The following is a 20,841-nucleotide window of genomic DNA, read 5'->3' as shown; positions in this document are numbered from 1 at the left end:
CACCAACAGTGCAGAGCCTGCTTGGGATTCTCTGTCTCCCTCTCTCTCTCTGCCCCTTCCCTGCTCTCTCTTTCTCTCAAAACTAAATAAACATTTTTAAAAACATACTATAAGATTATATTTTAAATATCTCACATTTATTGTGTTTATATTTGGCATAACATACAATATGGCGCACTATCTTGAAATCTGGTCTTCCAGTAGAAGAGTAGCTCTTTTTACAAGGGCCCTCATTGATTGGGTGTTTCCATTGATGGCTATAATCTTCTCACATTGGCAACATTTTAATTTAAGATCCTGGGCCCACACTGGAGGGAAAAAAAAGCTATAGATAGTTACATTTAAATAAAACTAATATAAGGACCCATTCTTTTGCAACAGAAAAATGCACGGCACCTAGCACACAAACCTCCGATTTTATTTCAACAAAAGATGTTACTGTTTTCCTTTCTGTAACATGTATACAACGTACATGAATTAAGGCGAAAATATCTTTTGAGCTTACTTTTTTTCCCCCCCACATGTTAAACATTTAAACAAAAATAACATCCTGGGGTGGAGGAGGGGGGAGAAATTCTCTTCTGATGGTCATAAATCTTCCTCTGACACTTTATCAGTAATTATGCCCTCAAATTGAAAGGATTAATGATCTCTGAATGGAAGTGACTATTCAGTTCTGTGGAGGAGGCCACATTCCAAACAAGAATAAGGGGTAATATGAATTCTCCAAGAGCAAAAGAAAGAGTTATTTGACTGCAGAAGTTAAATGACCGAAGATGTATTTCAGACAAGCATGCTACAAAATGATCTCCAAGACTCCAGTTGGGACACCAAAGGGAAGAACGAGACAGAACAAGTGACTGCGGTACTATGTTCCAAAGTACATACCGTGCTTCCCAACCTGTTCATAGGTGTGGGTGCCTCTCCCAGAACTGCTGCCACCAGTACAACAAACGAACCAACAGTTTAGAAAGCACAGAAGTAAACTCAGCAGGCACGATGGCAGGAAAATGCACATTTACCTAAGGTGGCCAAAAGCACGCACTCGGACCGCGGGATGATTAGAGCTACTTAAATAAAGAAGCAACCAATATACTCTGAAAAGCCCAGTCATGATCCAGTTGGTCCCACACATGCCGGAGGGGCACAGGGGTGCAGAAGCAGGTGAAGAAAAGGAACTCACCAGCAAACCCAACCCCAAATTACAGAAACCAAGATCAAAAGCTGTCTACATGTTGATTAAACTCCACAATTTAAAGTCTAACACATTTTTTTTTTTAAACGTTCATTTTGAGAGCGAGGGAGCGAGCCAGTGAGCCGAGGAGGGGCAGAGAGAAAGGGAGAGAGAGAACCCCAAGCAGGCTCCCCACTGTCAGCGCAGAGCCCCACGCAGGGCTCGAACTCACAAACCGTGAGATCATGACCTGAGCCAAAATCGAGAGTCAGACGCTTAACCGACTGAGCCATCCAGGCACCCCTAAAGTCTCTGATTTATTATAGATCACTAGGACATCTAGTAATAAAAGATCTTTTGACAAGTGTCTCAGAACAAATCTGTAGCCTCTTGCCACGATCCTGAATTTACTCTCAACTCCTCTGTGATTTTAAAGAACAAATGCATACAGTATCTACATTTACCTGAAGTTAAAAAGCATACAAAAAGTTGTACTACACAAATGTGATAAAGGCACAGACAAAAATGCATGAGAAAAAAGAAAGAATAAAATCAGGACAGTGGTTCCTTGGAGGTAGAGAAAGGCACTGCTGTTAGGGCGCATTACCCTGGATGTTTAACTGCACCACAGAATTGGCAAATATTCCATTTCTCCAGGGTATTGTAGGAAAGTACATATGGGTATTTATTGTATTATTCCTGATGCTATTGTTTTTATATCTGAAATATTCATATCAACTTTTTTTTTTTAATGTTTTTATTCATTTTTCAGACAGAGAGAGACAGAGCATGAGCAGGGGAGGGGCAGAGAGAGAGGGAGACACAGAATCCGAAGCAGGCTCCAGATTCCGAGCTGTCAGCACAGAGCCCGACGCGGGGCTCGAACTCACAGACTATGAGATCATGACCTGAGCTGAAGTCGGACGCCCAACTGACTGAGCCACCCAGGCGCCCCAGTATCAACTTTTCAAACAAGGAATCAGAAATTTGACCACAGATGGTTGTAAGACACACAGAGCAGGTCCACACCGCCAAGTATGCACCTACACAAGGAGCTGGTTTCAGGCGAGCAGACCAAGACCCTCTTCAGAGCTCACAGCCCAAGTGGGTTGATTACAAGGCAAAACCTTCCGGAGGGAAAAGAGACAGTGAAAGCGATAGATTTTATTCTCCTGTCTTTGAATACTAAATCACTCTATCTGTTAACTGTTGAGAGGGAAGAGGGTGCCGCCCGAGGATGCCAGTCAACACCAGCACGCCCTGCCAGTTTAATTTAATGGTATTATTTTGCCTTGCTTTGCAATTACTCCCACATTCCCCAGGGAGAAACTAATGGATTACTAAAAATAAAATGGAGTTTAAGTGAATCACTTAGGATGTTTTGGCTCCCAACGTAAACTGGCTTAAACAAAAAGGAAATGCACTGGCTCAAAGGCCTGGACTTCTGGAGGCCTCGGGGCTTGCTTCTCTGTCCTCCACCCTGTGTGGCTTCTTGCTCAGGCTGCAGCCACAGCAGATCTCATGCCAGCACATAACAACATCCAGAGGAAGAGAGAGAGAGAGAGTGGCAGGCTCTTCCTCTAGCCCTGTTTTAAGTATGAGACGACTTCTGCCAGAAGTTCCTGGCAGACCTGCCCAGGAGTCTCCTCTGCCAGGGCAGGATTACTGGGCCGTTCCTGAAACCATCCTTCCCTCCAGGTGACAGCCAACACTGGCTGAGGAGTCACTCGTGGACAAAGCAGGGATGGGACTGCCTCTAATGGGGCCTACCCTGGAGCTCCTACATGGGAGATAAATGGGATGCAGGATACGGATCCAACCCTAATGTCTGCTCTGCTAATGTTTACTGGGAACAGCCTGAACAATACTGTGTTCATCTGAAGATGAAATTAATCACTGTCGTTAGGAATTTATATATATGGCTATAGACTCAAAAAGCAGACGACCAAATGAATTGGTCCCTTTGAGGAAAGTAGATTTAAAAACAACGTTTCTGTATTTCCACTGCTCCAACTTAAAGACACAAAGTCAACTCATTTTAAAGCAGGTAGGTCATAGGAAGTACAGGATAGCACTTACTATATTCTTGTGTCATGGCTGCAGAAATTTAAACATCATTCACATTAATAATGAATAACCTGAAAAGAAAAGAAAAATATAAAATAGTTAGAAAACAGTTCAAAAACAGGAAAACAACAGCTAAGTACAAAAGAAATTTCACTAAAAGAAAATAGTTGCAAAAAAAAAAAAGTTTCATCGTTTTTCTGAAAGAGACAAACCAGCCTTTGCAAGTAGGCAGCTGCATTTAAATTAGAAGTCAGAGAAAACATCTGTAATATTAGAGTATCTCTCAATATTTTCAAGTTCAAATCATCTGCATCTATCGTCAAACAAGCTAAATACATTTTAATCAACTAATATTGCCTTGGACTGCTATTTGTAAAACTGAAACAAAAACGGAATTATTAAAAGGATCTCAAAAATCATGTAGTCCACCCCTTAGAAAACACTACTCACATTACTGCAAATTAAAGTTAGATAAATCAGCTTCCATTAATTTCTAAATTTCTAAACTCAGAGATACGAAGGAAGAGTTCTCAGAAAAAATATACAAAGTGGATTCCAATATCTGATACTGCGTCTTTATTAACACTTTGAATATTCAGCATACCACAGAACGCTAAAGAAACACACCCACACAACTAGGGACTCTACAACCCTGGAAAGGCTGTGAATATTTGAAAATGAAAGATGAGAACTTTTTCTCTATTCAGACCTCAGGACAAATAACAATACAGCAAAGCACACTCTTAATTGAGAAGAACTTAAAAACGTAAAAGTCGATCTCTGCTGTGAGGTTTCCTCGGGATGCTGTGCCCTGACAGGGCTGAGGATAGCTACAAATACCAAGTCGAATGTCACCTTCCTCAGTGTATGTAAGATTCAGCCATGTTGTTGGCATCTAGTTTGTAGGGAGGAATTTTTTTCTCTACCCTCTCATGTTCAGTTTCTAGAGGCCTGCTAATTAAACTAACAAGGACAAATTAACAGGAGAAAAGGTTTATGTTAATATTTCTACACGCATGGGGATGTCACAGAAAAAAAGTTAAAACCCAAAGAAGCAGTCTGACTCAGGGGCTTACATACCATTTGAACAACGGGCAATAAATTGTGGAGAAGTGACTAAACAGGGAAAGGGGGATTGGGCTCCTAAGGATGATAACTGGAAAGATGACCAGGAAATGTATGGTAGATAGGACTGTTTAGTAAGATTATACAGACTGAAGTTTCTCCAGTGGTAAGAAGGGTTCTCCTCTTCCAGGTACAGAGACGGGATGCACCTTGACAAATGGAAATTTATGCCCCATTGTCAGGGGAACGACAGAAAACTCTTCCTGCATCTGCTGTTGCTCAGTTTCCTTCACTCAAGATAATCCTTGCGCCAAAGTAGCATATTTTGGGGTGGCATATTATGATCACCTTCAGGTTCATAGAAATAAAAACACCATTAAAAGAAAAGGTGCAAGGGAATGCCAACTGGTGCAGCCACTCTGTGAAAAAGTATGAAGGCTCCTCATGAGGGAAATTGAAAATAGAACTATCCTATGACAATAGCAATTGCACTACTAGGCATGTATCCAAAGGATATAGGAATGAACCCCAATGTGTATAGCAGTGCTATCAACAGTAGCCTAAGTATGGAAAGAGCCCAAATGTCCATCGATGGATGAATGGATAAAGAAGATGTGGCATATATATACAATGAAGTATTACTCGGCAATCAGAAAGAATGAAATCTTGCCACTTGCAACTACGTGGATGGAACTGGAGGGTATTATGCTAAGTGAAATTAGTCAGAGAAAGACAAATATATGACTTCATTCATGTGGAATTTAAGATACAAAACAGATGAACATAAGGGAAGGGAAGCACAAATAACATAAAAACAGGGAGGGGGACAAAACGAAAGAGACTCTTAAATACAGAGAACAGGGGCGTCTGGGTGGCTCATTTGGTTAAGCACCCAAACTTGGCTCAGGTCATGATCTTAGGGTTCATGAGTTCGAGCCCTGCATCAGGCTCTGTTGCTGACAGCTCAGAACCTGGAGCCTGCTTCGGATTCTGTGCCTCCCTTTCTCTCTGCCCCTCCCCCATTCATGCTCTGTCTTTCTCTGTCCCTCAAAAGTAAATAAACATTGAAAAGTTTTTTAAACAGATACAGAGAGCAAACTGAGGGTTGCTGGAGGGGTTGTGGGTCAGGGGGATAAGCTAAATGGGCAAGGAGCATTGAAGAGGGCACTTGTTGGGATGAGCACTGGGTGTTTTATGTAGGTGATGAATCACTGAATTCTATTCCTGAAATTATCGACTATAAGCTAAGTAATATGGATGTAAATATAAAAAATAAGAAAAAGAAAACTAAACATAAATAAATAAATAAATAAAATATTAAAAAATTTAAATAAAAACAGAGAACACTGAAAAGGAAAAAAAAAAAAAAAGAAACACAAGGAGGACAGAATTTCTGGCTGGTCTTGGAACAGAGGTAGAGAGAAGGGAGATAAGGAGACAGACAGAAAGGAAGAAGTGGATATACCCTAAATTGACCCTTCAATGATCCATACCCTTGTATAATCTCCATCCCTAAGTGTAGGTGCGATCTGTAACTTGCTTCTAACTAACAAAATATGGCAACATTGATGGGATGTTACTCCCATGATTATGCTATAAAAGACTGTCTCAGAAGACTGGACAGTGAGGGATCCTTCTCTTGGCCTTGAGGAAGCAAAAAACCACGTTGGGAATTGCCTTTGGAGAGAGCCAGAAGGCAGAGAACCACAGGTAGCCTCTAGGGTCAAAGGGTGGCCTCCAGCAGATGGCCACTGAGAAGCTGGGCCCACACACAAACAGCCACAAGTAAATGACTTCTGCCAACAACTCAAATGAGGCTGGTAACAGATTCTTCCCTGGCCAAGCTTTCAGATGAGGACACAGCTCGGCTTACACTTTGCAGCAGCATCAGACTCCAAGGAGAGGATCCAACTAAGCCATGCCTGGGCTTCTGACCCATGGAAAGCGGTAATAATAAATGAGTACTGTGTTTTTTTAAAAAAAAGAATAAAGGTGCAAGTCTCAGGGGCAGCACCTTGGTGGCACAATTGGTTAAGCATGGGACTTCAGCTCAGGTCATAATCTCACGGTTCATGAGTTCAAGCCCCACTTCGGGTTCCACACTCTCCCTCTCTCTCTGCTGCTGGCTCACTAGTGCTCTCTCTCTCTCTCTCTAAAAAATAAACTAAATAAGCAAATGGATGAATGAATGAATGAAGGTACAAGTCTCAGAAGAGAAGAAGATATTTGCAATTCATGTATCTACTAAAGCACTCATTCAGCATATATAAAGAACTCTGATAAAATAATAAAAAGATAGGCCACCTAAAGGAGATAACCCAAATGGTCAATAAGCATATGAAAAGGCAGGTGCATAACCTAATTCATTACCATTTACCATATATATTAAAGCCACAATGAGATAAAATTACATACTGATCAAGATGGCTATACCAAGTCTTAGGACATAGAGCAATTCAGCTCTCCTGCTCTGCTAGTGGGGGTGCGAACTAGAAAACTGTTGAGTGGTATCTAATAAAGCAGAAGATAAACATACAATGTGGCCCAACAATTCCACTCCCAGGGAATGCAGACGCATAGCCTCAAAGACACACACAGTAATAGTCAAAGAAGCATTCATTGTAATAACCGAAACTCAGTAACAAATAAATTGTGGAGTCTACACACAACAAAATATGATACAGCAGAGGTCAGTCAGCTTTTTCTGCAAGGGCAACATAGTAAATATTTTTGGCTTTTGAGACCAACAGTCTGGGTGCCCTGCTTCAACTACTCAACTTTGCATTTGGAGTGCATTTACACAGATAGGCAACAGGTAAATGAATGGGTATGGCGGTGTTCCAATAAAACTTTACTTACAAAAACAAGCAACCAGCCACAGGCTGTACTTTGCCTACTATACAGTAATAAATATATATGAACCATCGCTAATGCAACAACACAGACGAATCTCACAAACGTAATGTTGAGACAGAAGACAGACAGGTGAGAGAATACAGTGTATGATTACATTTTATGAAGTTCAAAAATAGGTACACCTATGTAAGTCAGGATAATAGTTACCTCTGAGGTGGGAAGAGGAGTAAGAAGAGATCAGAAAGGGGTGTGATGAGGGAGCATTAGGCAAGCTGGGAGCAAAGCACAAGCTAGCAGAGCATCACCCCCAGGTGAGATACATGTGACATTCCTCAGGCACTCCTGGCTGCCCAAGAACAAAGGAAAGGACAGAAAACTAACGGTTAAACTGATAAGAGTCTCTGTTGGTTTACAAATATCTTAGCGCAATTACAAAAAAAAAAAAAAAAAAAGGCAATCTTATCAATAGCCTAAAATCCAAGAACTCCCTACTGCTGCAACGTTAATGCTTTGATAGAGGGAAAAACAGCCTTAGCTTGACAACAGGTAGGCCTCCAGTATCCTGTGAGTCTTCATTAGCATATGAAAATTCCCTTAAGAAACTTCCTCTTGACTTTACCTCCCCCAACTCCAGTATATCACCAGTCACTCTTCACAACCCCAGTGCAGCACTTTCTACCCACAGGTACTGTCCCCGTGCTTTCATTAAATCACCTTGCTTTGCACCAAAGACGTCTCAAGAATTCTTTCTTGGCCATCAGCTCTGAACCCATCATCACCCCAAAACCTAAGAGTAGAACCGGGAATTTTGGTGGGCTAGTAATACTGGATTCCCTGATTTGCGTGGTGGTTTCATGATCATGTTCAATTTGGGAAAATTCATCAAAGTGCTCACTTAAGATTTACTTAATATGTGTTATACGTGATTTTAAAAGTAAAATATTTTGAGGAGCCTGTTAGTTAAACATCTGACTTCAGCTCAAGTCATGATCTCATGGTTTGTGGGTTCAAGCCCCAGGTCGGGCTCTGCACTGACAGCTCAGAGTCTGGAGCCTGCTTCAGATTCTGTTTCTCCTTCTCTCCCTCTGCCCCTTGCCCGCTCATGCTGTCTGTCTGTCTGTCTCTCTCTCTCTCTCTCTCTCAAAAGTAAACATTAAAAAAAAATTTTTTTAAGTAAAATAAGATATTTTACTTTTTATTTATTTATTTTTTAAATGAATAAAGGCCAGTAGTATATACTAGAGGCCAGTAGAGTTGTTAGGGAAAAATCTGTTATAAGATGGCCCACAGGACTGATAAGGGAATCCAGTTCTTGTCAGAAGACTCCCCTTCCAGGATTTCCTTCCTACCCTGCTCGCCACAGGTGCCAAATTACTACTACTGAGGTATGCGGAAGTAACAGACTATAAATTGTCCCCTCGGTTGATGCTCTGGGCTCAGATCTCTGGAGAATGATTTCTTCTGGGCCCACCCGTGTAAAATAAACCTCCCTCCTTCCAAGATCTCCAAGTGCCGCTCAGTTTTTCTGCCGGGTGATCCAGACCAGTTTCCGTAACAGTATAAATGGATGTTTTCTCAAAGCCTGGGTTCCCTGGACATGAACCACTCTGATGCAGCAGCAAGCCTTGAGCCCTCAAGATGCATGATCCTAGAGCCCCTCTTCAGCTAGTATGATGTCTGCCCAGCAACCAAACCTTTGTTCTGAGTCCCAGGTGAGCTGTGGAGAATGAGCTGTGAGACAGAACACACAGGAGTGGCAGGAAGGGAATGCAATCCAGAGGGAGAGAGGAAAGTAACAGATGGTGGATGAAGAAATTGGTAGAAATAAGCCGCACATTTTAATATAATCTGCTAAGTAATCTATACACAGAATAAAAGTCCTGTGAGCAGCTTAGAAACACAATTTGGAAGGTGCCCTTTGGACAACAATAATGACATTTTAAAAGCTAACTAGGGCTCTTAAAACACTGTTGAATAGGGGCGCCTGGGTGGCTCAGTCGGTTAAGCGTCCGACTTCAGCTCGAGTCACGATCTCACGGTCCGTGAGTTCGAGCCCCGCGTCGGGCTCTGGGCTGATGGCTCAGAGCCTGGAGCCTGCTTCCGATTCTGTGTCTCCCTTTCTCTCTGCCCCTCCCCCGTTCATGCTCTGTCTCTCTCTGTCTCAAAAATAAATAAACGTTAAAAAAAAAAAAAAACCCTTAAAAAAAAAAACAAAAAAAAAAAACACTGTTGAATAGATTTGTTTCCAGTACAATTTCTTCCAGTTTTTGAAACTGAAGAAGCAAACCTGACAGATGAAATAGTCTTGACTTTCTAGGTCTGCATACTTCAAACAGTTTCTGTATCTTGACTTCATCTTACCCATCTATACTATGTCTAAAAGTTAGATACTTAACATCCCAGGGATCAGAGGAAGCCATTAACTTACCAGGGTTGTGCCCAAATATATTGGGAAAGGCAGAGAATACATAATTGCCATAGACAACAAGACCATGGGCACATTATAAGGATTCACACTCTCTTTGTATGGGCTTGTATCATGAGTGAAATAAAGAGCAAAGGAGTAAAGAAAAAAATAAATGAAAAAAAAAAGTGAAACCCATTCACTGTACTGCATTTACTGCATAATTGATAAGTGTGAGAAACTGCACTAGACGCTGGAAATGCAAAGATAATGTTCCCATCTTTAAGGAGCTCACAAGCCTTATACAGAGGAAGCTGACAAGCCTGTGCGTCAATAATTTAAATTAAATGTTGTAACAGTTACACAATATTCACAAGTGCTATGGAGCTAGAGATTCACAGGAATTATCATGGAGGAGGAGTGGGGAGAAAGGGTGAGGAAAGGAAGTCTTTCCACAGCAGGTAAGAACTGAAATGGGTTTTGAATGATTAAAGATGGTCAAGGGAGGAAGAGGAGAACAGCATCATTCTAGGTAGAGAGAGAGTGTGCGCAAAGGCACCGAGGAGTACAGGAAATCTATGGCAGCCAGAACATCTGTAATACAAGAAATAGAGAAGGAGTGACAGGTCTCCAAATATACATTTGTGTCTAGTTTTGACATTTGTAACCATGGTAACGTTTCACAAAATCAAGAAAGTAAAGAATTAAAATCAACCAGTATGTGGGGTAATTCAAAATTAAATACAATCAGTGACAAATGGACTGCATTACAAATGCACAACATAACCACTTACAGGAATGCAGAGGAAAAGAACTAACCTAGCATCTTTGGAGACCACTATCTTGACTATATACTCTGAGGCTAGAGACAAAACAAAGAAAGGAAGAAGAAAGGCCAGAATGAACTCTCTGATGTTGAACTCAAATCAGAGATGAGTTTTCATACATATTTCAGTAGATAATAGATATAGATAAATGTACATTGGTGTTGAACTCAAATCAGAGATATCATGCTTTCTAATAAATGTATGTGTTTTGTAGGTGATAGATGGATACAAGCATACCTTGGAGAGACTGCAGATTCAGTTCCAGACCACCACAATAAAGTGAATATTGCAATACAAGTCAAATAATTTTTTTGGTTCCCCGGCACATATAAAAGTTACGTTTGTACTACACTGTAGTCTATTAAGTGTGCAATTGCATTATATGTAAAAAAAAAAATGTACATACATTAATTAAAAAATACTTTATTGAAAAATGCTAACTACCATTTCAGCTTTCAGCAAGCTGTAATCTTTTTGCTAGTGGAGGGTCTTGCCTCAATGTTGACGGCTGCTTACTGACCAGGGTGGTGACTGCTGAAGCTTGGGGGACTGTGACAATTTCTCAAAATAAGACAACAATGAAGTGTACTGCATTGATAGACTCTTCCTTTCATGAATAATTTCTCTATAGCACACGTGCTGTTTAACAGCATTTTAGCAACAGCAGAACATCTTTCAAAACTGGAGTTATTCAGGGGCACCTGGGTGGCTCAGTCAGTTGAGCATCCAACTTTAGCCAGCTCGCTGCTGTCAGCACAGAGCCCACTTCAGAACCTCTATCCCCCTCTCTCTGCCCCTTCCCCAATTGTGCACATTCTCTCTCAAAAATAAACATTAAAAAAAAAATTCAAGTTATGCTCTCAGACCCAGCTGCTGCTTTATCAACTAAGTTTAATCCTAAATCCTTTGCTGTCATTTCAACAATCTTCACCAGAAGTAGATTCCATCTCATGAAACCACTTTCTTTGCTCATCCATAAGAAGCAACTCCTCATCCATTGAAGTTTTATTCTGAGATTACAGCAATTCAGTCCCACCTTTAGGCTCCACTTCGAATTCTAATTCTCTTGCTATTTCCACCACATCTGCAGTGACTTCTTCCACTGAAGTCTCGAACCTTTCAAAGTCATCCACGAGGGTTGGAATCCACTTCCAACAACCTATTAATATTGATATTCTGATAATGGCCTCTTCCCATGAATCATGAATGTTCTTAATGCTATCTAGAATGGTTAAATCCTTTCCAAAAGGTTTTCAATTTACTTTGTTCAGATCCATCAGAGGAATCACTATCTATGGCAACTATGGCCTTATGAAATGTATTTCTTAAATAATAAGACTTGAAAGTCACAATTACTCCTTGATCCCTAGACTGCAGAACGCATGTTGTGTTAGCAGACCTGAAACCAACATTAACCTGATTGTACATTTCCAGGTTTGTACTCTCAATGAGCAGTAATATTCTGAAAGGAAACTTTTTCTCTAAGCAGGTTTCATCAGTGGGCTTAAAATACTCTGTAAACCACGTGGTAAACAGATATGCTATTATCTAGGCTTTGTTGTTCCATTTAGAGCACATGGGCAGAGTAAATTTAGCATCATTCTGAAGGGCCCTAGGATTTTCACAATGGTCCACGAGCACTGGCTTCCAATGAAAGTCACCAGTTGTCTTAGCCCTTACCAAGAGAGTCAGCCTGGCCTTTGAAGCTTTGAGGCCGGGCACTGACTTTTCTTCTCTAGCTATGGAAGTCCCAGATAGCATCTTCTTCCAATAGAAGGGTGTTTAGTCTACATGGAAAATGTGTTGCTAAGTGTTGTCACCTTCCTTCTTGGAGTCATCTTAGCTGGATCTCTGGGAGAACTTGCTGCAGCCTCTACATCAGCACTTGCTGCCTCACCTTGCACTTTTATGTTAAGATGGTTTCTTTTCTTAAATCTTATGAACCCATTTCTGGAAGCTTCCATCTTTTTTCTTCTGCAGCTTCTTCACCTCTCTCAGCCTTCACAGAATTGATAGGTCAGGGCCTTGCTCTGGATTAGGCTTTGGCTTAAGGGAATGCTGTGGCTGGTTTGATTTTCCTCTGTGCAGACCACTAGAACTTTCTCCATATCAGCAATAAGGCTGTTTCACTTTCTTATCATTCGTGTGTTCACTGGAGCAGCACTTTTCATTTCCTTCAAGAACTTTTCCTTTGCAGTCACAACTTGGCTTTCCGGCACAGGGTGCCTAGTTTTCAGCCTATCTTGGCTTTCCACAGGTCTTCCTAAGTTTAATCATTTCTAGCTTTTCATTTGAAGCGAGAGACACATGACTCTTTCTTTCACTCGAACGCTTAGAGGCCACTGTAGGTTATTAATTAGCCTAATTTCAAACCGTTGTGTCTCAGGGAAGGGAGGCCAGAGGAGAGGGAAAGAGATAGGTGTGGGCTGGTCAGTAACAGTCAGAACACACACAACCCTCACCAGTTAAGTTCACCATCTCATGGGCAGGATTCATGGGGCCCAAAACAATTATAACAGTTATACTTACAAAGATCACTGGTCACAGATCACCATAACAAATATAATAGTAATGGAACAGTATGAAATATTGTGGGAATTACCAAAATGTGACACGGAGATACTAAGTGAGCCCATGCTGTTGGAAAATGGAGCCAAAAGAGTTGCTGGACACAGAACTGTCACAAATCTTCAATTTATAAAAAAAAAAAACACACTACCTTGCGAAGTGCAATAAAGTGAAATGCGATGAAAAGAAGTATGCTTGCAGTGTTGTTTTAATACATTACTACCATGATTTATTTTGTAGCGCAACCTGTCCCAGATCTGGCCAGAGCAAACCCCCTCCAAGATGGCTTCTGGGTCATTTTCACATCATTCTCTGAGCTTTCCCTTGCTTTCTGAAAATAGATGTTTCAGTCTCGTTTTTTACTTTCTCACCCTGGAAAGAACCACAGAGTCCTGGTTCCTTTTATTAGAAAGTGATATTCAGAAATCAAAATCCAAGCGCTAGAGGTGTTCATTGCCATTGGATACTACTCTGAGGCACTCTTCAGTGATAGCGTTAGCGAATATACATGTATATGTACTCATACATACCTACACACTCACACATTTTATCTACATCTGTAGAACTTTTCAAGGAATAAGACAAGGTGATTATCAAGTTTACATGAAAAGTCAAAGGCTCGAGAAGAATCAAGATACTTCACAAGAAGAAGATGATAGTGAGGCACTTGCCCTACCAACTATCAATTCCAACACAGCAGGAATTGTAGATTAACAGAGAAAGGTTGAATTATTTAATAATGGTACTTGCACATGTGTTTATTCATGTGTGTGTGGAGGGGAATTAAACTGAATCTCTATAGAGATTTCCACCATCTATAGAAAAATCAATTGTAATTTAACTGAAGACTTGCATATAAAAGGCAGGATTATAAAACTTTTAGTAGCCAGTAAAAGAATATTTTATGGCTTCAGAACAGGTTAGCAACATAAAAAAGAAAAGCCATAAAAATAAATTCATTCTACGTTAAAATAAAAAACTTCTATTCATTAAAAGTCACCATAAAAAAAAGCTAAACCACAAATCAGAAGATGTATAACCAACAAAATAATACAGTATCTAGAATACATCTTTTATGAATGTCTAAGAAAGACAATCCAAGAGAAAAATGGATGAAAGTTATAAAAGAAAATATAAAAGCTTCTTAAACACATAAAATAATGCTTAATTTCGCCAATAATTAGGGAAACACAAATAAAAAGCACATTTACACACCCACAGCTTGACTAAATTTAACAATTGTCAGACAATGTCAAATGTGTGGCACAGGTGTGGGGCAGTGCAAACATTCCAACTCCCAGATGGGAGTCATGCATTGGTACAATCACTTTGGGAAACAGTCAAGCATGGGTATATCTTACCGACCAATAATTCTACTCCCAAATTTAAGGTCACCAGGAGAACTGCCACCCAGAGATGAATACAACCGTTCATAACCACAGAAAAGTGCAAACAATCCAAATTCCAACAGGAAAATGAAATGTCATTTTGTTTGCAGCAAAATCAGTGAACTCTGAGGCTAAATGCATGAATGTGGAAAAATTCAAGGGGGAAAGCCTCCCTAAATACTTTTACAAAAAGGAATCACATACAAAATGTTAACGAATTAGATTACAAGCTCACTAAAGGCTGGGTCAGTGCTACTTAATAGTCATTAAAAGCCTCCTATAGTTTTATGCTCAGTACTGTGGATATTTCCAAGACATAGACCATTAAGTCCTCTAAGAGATCATAATATAATTCTCTATAGCTTTGAACACAATACTGAGCCCATGGCAAACATTAGATTAAACAAAACAAAAAACTGTAGATCTCGTTTATTACTTAATGAAGAGGATACTTAATTTCCCAAAGTGCTATTAAAACACTTGAGAGGGGCGCCTGGATGGCTCGGTTGGTTAAGCGTCCGACTTCAGTTCAAGTCATGATCTTGTGGTTTGTGAGTTCGAGCCCCGCATCGGGCTCTGTGCTGACAGCTCAGAGCCTGGAGCCTGCTTCAGATTCTGTGTCTCCCTCTCTCTCTACCCCTTCCCCGTTCACAGTCTGTGTCTCTCTCTCTCTCAAAAATAAGTAAACATTAAAAAAATTTTTTAATAAAATAAAATAAAATAAAATAAGACACTTGAGAAGGCATCATACACACTATAGTTTTTCAAAAGAAAATATATATAAAGAAAAGAAAAAAAAGCTATTCTGTTAGTCAACTACCAAAACAGATGAGATCCCTTCTCTCTGGTTCATCCCAATTAGACCACTGATTCATTTAAAAAAATATATTATGACAGTATAACTTTCTACCCCCAAGTAAACAACTTTTCAAATCAATACTATGAAATTAAAAACAAAACATTTGTACTAACACAATCGCTCAGTTATAGCATTGAACCTCTAACAGTGATTGACACTGTCACCCACCATTTGCTAAGCTAAGCTGGCTGGGAGGTTCAAGTGAGGTGCACCCCTCGTAACCACCCTCAAAGCAAAAGTTTCTTTACACGGTACGGCTAACAAATGTTAACAATGTGAAAAAATTACATATTTCAATTTGGCACCACCAATATATTCTTCTTGATTTTAAACATTTCAGGGGCACCTGGGTGGCTCAGTCGGTTAAGCATCTGACTGCAGCTCAGGTCATGATCTCACGGATCGTGAGCTCGAGCCCCGCATCGGGCTCTGTGCTGACAGTTTGGAGCCTAGAGCCTGCTTTGGATTCTGTGTGTGTGTCTCTCTCTCTCTCTCTCTCTCTCTCTGCCCCCCCCCCCCCACTTGCACTCTGTCTCTCTCTCAAAAATAAATAAACATTTAAAAAAATTTAATGTTTTAAATAGTGTTCGGAACAGAATATTACAGCCCATATTTTACATGGGTAGGAATTGTACTAACATCTATAAAACAGATTGTAAGTTACATAGAGACATCAAGTGACAGTTCTACCCAATTCACCTCTAACTCATTCTGTTTGCCTTCTAACAGCATTATTTTAAAAAGAGCAATTCCACAGCCCAGAGAAGAGATTTCTATTTTAAGCAGAGGTAATAATCTTTACTTATGTAAGAAGCAACTATACCGATTAACAGAAAAAACAAACCACAATGGCACACACTAGAAGTATGCTGGGGAAACAATTAGTTTTCATTCTCAAGGGTATGCACTCAGTATTATCAGTCTACCAGTCACTAAATTTATTAAGCCATAATTTTGCTACACGAATTCTCCATTCTTTCCTTTAGAGAACAGAGAATAATCATAAGGCAATGTTTGCTTTCCTCTCTACAGTAACAACTGTGCATTTGGCCTGAATTCTAAATAACCAGGTTCTTTTGAAACTCAGCCAATGTACAGATCTTTTCACTAAAAATAAGTGTGAAGGAAACAGGCTCAAATCATAAATGTCATATTTATAACTACTCAAAATGCGAGAGAACAGCCTTCTCCGATAATTTGGATAAACATGCACAGACCTCACCATCACCATACATGCTCTACGGTCACTAAAAACAGAATTGTTAACAACTTGAAGCATAAATATACAATTGGATGTTTAATGACATCAGCATTGGTGGCCTAAAAATCTACTGACATGGTATTTAACCCATCACGCAGTGTCTTTCTACACTGGTGAAGCCTACACTAGGTGTGACAGTTTTATATGGTAACTTGGCTAGACTATAGTATGCAGTCATTTAATCAAACACTAATTTAGGTGGTGTTGTGAAGGAATTTTGTAGATGTGATTAACAGCCATAACAATCAGTTGACTTTAAGTAAAAGAGATGACCCCTGATGTGGGAAGGCCTCATCAAATCAGTTGAAGGCTTTCATCCCCAAAACCGAAGTTTCCTACCATGTGCCACAACATGGACGGACCCTGAAGGCGTTATGCCAACTCAAATAAGTCAGGCAGAGAACGACAAAAACAAATACAGTGTGATCTCGCTTATATGTGAAATCTAAAACAAAACAAAACAGAAAACAAAATCCAAACTCATAGAAAAAGAGGTCAGATTTGTGGTTATCAGAGGCAGACGGTAGGGGGAGGGAGAATTGGAGGAAAGTGGTCAAAAGGTACAATCTTCCAGTTGCAAGACACATAAGTACTGGGTATGAAATGTACAGCATGATGATTAGCAGCCAGCTAATACTGCTGTATGATATGTAGGGAGGTTGTTGTTCAGAAAGTAAATCCTAAAAATTCTCATCACAAGGCAAACATTTTTTTCTTTTCTTTTTACCGTTATCTCTATGAGAAAGTGGGCATTAGCTAACCTGTTATCAGAATCATTTCACAACCATTGTGCTGTAGGCCTTAAACTTATACAGTGATGTATGTCAATTATTTCTCAACAAAACTGGGGAAAAATATATATTTTATAAGCACAAACACACATATGTATGTATGTGTGTATTCCTATTGATTCTGTTTCTCTAGAGAGTCTTGACTGATACACTAGGCAAAATGAGAATCCCACTATGAGTTTCAATGGTTTGGGTCACACAAAGAAAGAAACACCTTAATTTAACTCAGTTTACCTGGGAAAACAAAGGCATCACTAGCCTACCAAAAGACCACCCCTAGTGACTGAGACACTCCCCGACCAACTTGAAATAAAAGCAGACTGTGAGCAGGGCACCAGAGTATCAGTATGACAGAGTGCTGTGGGAAGAACAGGGGAACAGGACTTCTGACTTGGGGTCTGGGGAAGGCGGAGGGGGGCTGGGAGGGAAGTGGGCAAAACAGAGAAGGCAACAGGGCGGCAGAGCTGTGAAGGTTAGCACTTCATCAGCTGACCTTTTAAATTCAGCTAGCAGTATCTCAGGACTTACTAGGTCCCAGGTGTTTGACCTCGACTATCCCATCTAACTCCTCACCACATTAAGTGGCAGATACGACTATTATCCTCAATTCTCAGGAGGGCCGGGGAAACTAAGGATACAATTCTGTAAGGTGACATGGCTACTAAGTGCTGTTGGATCCCAGTTTTGAACATAGGCTCTAAGTCGAGCTACTGGGCTGTATGTTTCCCTAATAGTGTTTCCCAGGCAGAACAACAGGGCAAAAACATTCCAAGCCAAAGAACCTTTAGCAATTTAGCATTTAGCATTTCGCAATGCCATAGGCATTTATCAAAAGTAAATGGCAAGCTACATTTGAGATCGGTACACAGACGGGATTGAGGGGGAACAGAAATAGAGAGGCGAAACTGTATAAAAAGAAAAGATTTCTGGTTCAAAACTGCTAATAACTCACAAATTTACCTTCTGGCCTTCCTCTTATCTCAAATTTTATAAGAAATGTAAAAATACAAATAAATTCACAGAAATGCAGGAAATCCCAGGACAGATGGCACTGGCAGACCAGAGTAGTGACAAGTTCTGAGAAACAGAAAGCACACTTGAAACAGACTGAAAATGAAATTCAACAGAACTGAAAGACCCCTTCGAAGTAAGAGGATCAGGGCACCTGGGTAGCTCAGCTGGTTGAGCATCTGACTCTTGATTTCAGCTCAGGTCACGATTTCATGGTTGTGAGGTCCAGCCCCACGTCATGGAGCCTGCTTAAGATTCTCTTTCTCCCTCTCCCTCTGCTCCTCCTCTGCTCATACTCACACTCTCTCTACAAAAGAAGGACGAGGAGGAAGAGGGAGGAGAAGGGAGAGGGGAGGAGGAAGAAGGAAGAACGAAGAAGGGGATGAACCTTCAAATATACTTTCCTAGCAGACTCTAGGAAAACCCAACAAACAAGTCTCAGCAGAAATACACCTTGGATGTTGAGGCAGTTAATTAAAGAACATGACACCTGCATGGGTCCCTTCTCTAGAAGAAATGTATTGGGTGGTATTAGCCCCAGATTAAAGCCACGAGGAATACCCACAGTGATCCTTTGGACAAGACATTCGGACAATGTTCCAAATAACTTATAATGGAGTTTCCCTGCACTCCGAAGACAAATAACTCACACATCTTATGGGGAACTCACCCATATGGCTTGCCCACCGGCCATGGCTCCTGTAAATCAGAGCACAGCACTACCAGGGAAATAGAATCTGTAGGACAATGCTGAAGTCAACCTTTTGGTTCTATCGTTTACTACATATAAATCTATGATAAACAATCAAGGGGGTTTAAAACATGACACCCCAAAACATGCTGATTTGGTATACTGACTTTTTTGAGCTAAAGATACATCTTAAAAACAAGTCCATGCTGACCTCCCCCTTTTCTTCCTGAAAACAGGAGATAAAACTCCCATATGAAAACTCCCATTCCTGCTCCCGGAGGAAAAACAACATTCTGAGTATTAGAAACAGAGAGTTGAAGCTAAGAAGAATCTATACGAATAAATTCTTTTTAAATAAAGCCTACCACCTTACGTTAGCCTCCCCATACATTTTAGTGTCTTTTCTACAATCACTACTCTTCATTCAACCTAATATATAAACACTTAGGCCCCAACGGTTCCTTGGGTCTTCATTTTCCTGCTAAAGCTCCCATGTACATGTTAAAAAAAATTTTTATGCTTTTCCAATCTGTCTTATGTCAACTTAAAATTCTCAGGCCCAGCCAGAGACCCTAAGAGGGTAGAGGAAAAGCTTAACTCCCCAGTATAATCACTATCCATTCCAGAACATTCAGCAACATGGAAAAGAAGGATCAAATTCAAGAATGCCAATGAAAAAAAGACTTAAAATGAAAAAACAAAGAACATGTTTCTACAAAGATGATAAATTTCCTCAAGAAATTCAAGGAAATAGGACATCCACACACACAAAAAGAGATTCTACACCCTGGATTCATCCCCAGTGGACATCCTGGGTTCTGTCCATCATCCTCTTCCGTTGGCTTCCTCCCTTCTGCCTATAAACAAGTCCAAATCTGCCTTCATTCACAAAAAAGCTTTTCCGTTGACCCAGATCCCTCTCCAAAATAAAGAAGCAATGAGGTAAGAAGGAGTCAATGATGATTTGGAAGTTCCTCACTTGAATAACTGGGTAGATGGTTCTCCCGTTAGAGGAACAGAGACAGAAAGGAAGAATGGGAGACAGACAGGGGAGTGCTTGATAATAACACAGAGCTCATAAAGCGCCTTTACAAAAAGAGCTTATAAACTAGGAGCCTATATACTGAACTTGGTCCACGGACATATTTTTTTTGGCCAACGCAGTATTTTAAAAAATTCAGCCCATCCTTTAAATTTCAGACAGTTTAACAAGCAAATCCTCATTTACACTTTTCTTCAAAAACTAGAAGACCGGGGAACCTTGGGCCCATATTCCCACATGGCACCAAACGGCCAGAGCCAAACAGCCTGCATGGGGCCTGTGATCTCCCCTCCCCCACTGTCCCCAATTCTGTCTTCCTGACCCTGGGCCTATGTCAAGGGCTATTTATCACTCCACTTACTCTGCTGTTTTTCTTAGTGTAGAAAAATATTTTTTCTTACCCTGAGGCCTGCTTTTACGCATTGACATTGTTGGCCAGGCACTTAAGCTTGCAAACCTGCTGAAAGAAACAGAGTCAAGAAAGGGGTTGAAAATATGGGCCTCTGGCTGTTCGCCAGAGACAGGGCTTGCAGTGTGGCTTAAGGTGGGTTTGAAATAGGTTAACTGGAAGAGGGTTGAGCTCACAAAAAGGAATGTATAAGAGAAGACAGCAACTATGGATGAAAACTCTAGGAAATGCCCACAATTCAAAACAGTAAAAGAAAGGTAACAGTAAGTGAAAGGTAAGTTCAGGAAGTAAGACATTCAAGAAGGCTTTAAGTATGTGGATGGTGCAGAGATAGCAACAAAAATTCACTCAGTCGAGACACTAGCACTGCAGAGATCAAAGTCCCTGTAAGCTAATTTAATCAATAGCAAAACCAACCAACAACATCA

At 40.5% G+C, this 20,841-nt stretch overlaps 1 protein-coding gene across 13 annotated transcripts in view; it reads right to left on the bottom strand.

The window, feature by feature from the left end:
* Positions 1–20,841, bottom strand: part of SIPA1L1 (signal induced proliferation associated 1 like 1) — a 362,552-nt gene that overhangs the window by 179,569 nt on the left and 162,142 nt on the right. For all 13 annotated transcript variants that reach the window (XM_042943670.1, XM_042943676.1, XM_042943662.1 and 10 more), the window contains one exon: positions 3,254–3,312. The gene's annotated coding sequence lies outside the window, so the exon portion shown is untranslated. The remainder of the gene's footprint in view (positions 1–3,253; positions 3,313–20,841) is intronic.

Source organism: Panthera leo, chromosome B3 (genome assembly GCF_018350215.1).
Source record: "Panthera leo isolate Ple1 chromosome B3, P.leo_Ple1_pat1.1, whole genome shotgun sequence".
NCBI lineage: Eukaryota > Metazoa > Chordata > Mammalia > Carnivora > Felidae > Panthera > Panthera leo.
This window is presented reverse-complemented; position numbering and strand designations above follow the sequence as displayed.